The sequence below is a fragment of the Nannospalax galili genome, unplaced genomic scaffold, assembly GCF_000622305.1.
Source record: "Nannospalax galili isolate Female #2095 unplaced genomic scaffold, S.galili_v1.0 scaffold39, whole genome shotgun sequence".
In the NCBI taxonomy this organism is placed as follows: domain Eukaryota; kingdom Metazoa; phylum Chordata; class Mammalia; order Rodentia; family Spalacidae; genus Nannospalax; species Nannospalax galili.
The window spans coordinates 3,160,535-3,162,518 of record NW_008346683.1 but is presented as its reverse complement, the minus strand read 5'-3'; positions in this window follow the sequence as shown (position 1 = coordinate 3,162,518).

The window sequence follows — 1,984 nt, the reverse complement described above, 5'->3', positions numbered from 1 at the left end:
CTGGTACATTAATTACCATGTGCTATGTAGATAGAGCTTGGGCACCATCCTTAAATAAACCTTGACTAGACATCCTTAGACTAGTTGACTAAGCTATGACCTTAGAAATTTCAAGATTGTCTACACATTATCCTTGTCTCATCCTTGTTATTTTATAACAATCATACACAGACCTTCATCACCTGCCCAGCTTTCTCATTTCTCTGTCAATTCTGGAAATATCCAGCCATCATAATCTTCATACATAAATCCTTCTTTAAGAATATCTCTATTCTCATATCCTTCCAACATCCTCCACTTTTCCATTTTCCTTTTTTAATAACCATGAGACACAATAACATTAGCAAACACATTTTTCATCTGTTGTGAGACTTTTTTCCCTGGAGATGCTAAGCAATGCTTATTGCCTTTTAAGGTTCTAGTATCAAACCAATGTTTGATTACATTAAAGTTTTTCTGCGGAACCAGTGAATTTACTGAGCATACTCACAGAGATAACTGAACATGAAAACCTTGCTTTAGGTGGAAAAAAGCAATTGGCACATAGTTAAACATCGAATTGATGTTTACAACCTCCAGCATAATTAGGGAAAACTGTGCTATAACCCTGTTTATCCTAGAGCAAGCCTTCTCTTCCTAGCCTTTTTTAGATAATATACTTTAGTCTTTTTCAAATCCAGGAGACCATGTAATTAGGGTCAAATTACATACAGTTGGCTGGGAAGAGTGGCTGGATACTCAGGTGAGGGTCCAGTGACCCTGTTTACCCCTCCTCCAATTAAAGAATATGATAGTCAAGTCAACAAGTTTAATTGTGATGATTTTTGTTAGTGGACACAGCTGAAGTCATGAAGATGGTAATTATTTGACTCAGAACAATGTGGTGTGTAGCATTATCTTATTAAAAGAACATGAAATCTCAATTATATACAAAGACAGTGTATTACACGTGTACATATTGTGTTTTATAAGTTTTTAGGTAAATCTTTTACCTTATGTAGTTTAGAGAGCAGTCTATGAAAACCTTGCTTTAGGTGGAAAAAAGCAATTGGAACATAGTTAAACATTATCGAATTGATGTTTACACCCTCCAGCATAATCAATTAAGGAGAACTGCTATAACCCTGTTTAGACTTTATAACTGTTGGTATAACTGTTGGAGTGGAAGAGATGGGAAGGGTGTCCTGTCCATGAGGGGACAGAGGGACAGGGGTATCAGAGACAGGGTCTGGAATCAAAGTAGAAGTTAGATACAGGAAGGATAAATGGGTTATTTGAGCTAGAAGCCAGAATAGGGGAGACTAGGGAATATTTGGCAAGGAAGTGTTTAAGGTTTTGGCTATCCTTAAGTAGAGGAGAGTTAGGGGAAGGAGAATGGGTGATGGACTTAGAGTGGTGCTGGAGAGGGGAAAGGTCATGGTATAGAGAGGGAGTTTGAGTTGGAGAAAGGAGGAGAGCTGGATTGGGCCCTGGAATGGGAGGCAGGGAGAGTATAGCAAGGGGAGAGCAAGGGGAGGACTGAGGCTGTGCCTCAGGCTGGGGAGCAGGAGGAGGTTGGGGATGGGTCCTAATCTCCTAATTGGAGGCAGTTTATTGGCTATGGTAGGATCAAAAGCTGAGGTCGAGGGGTGGGGGGAGGCCCCTGGTGGGTTGGGATCCTGTGAAACTGTCTTAGCAAGAAGAACCTGATGGGAAGAACATGGGACCCAGACAGAGGGATTAGCATGGAGATCAAAGGAAGCTTGGCTGTATGGTAATTCAGACCATTTGCCTTTACAATGAGAGAAATTTTTTAAATCTCTCAAAATATTGAAGTCTAAGGTTTTAGTGTCTGGCCAAACAGAGTTATTATCTAACTCGTACTGAGGCCAGGCAGTGGTGCACAGGAACTTCAGGCATTTTGGCCTGATTGTATCCAAAAGTTCTAGTTGTTTTAAGGATTTAAGAAGACAAGCAAGAGGTGTGAGACCCTGAGACTTTGAGT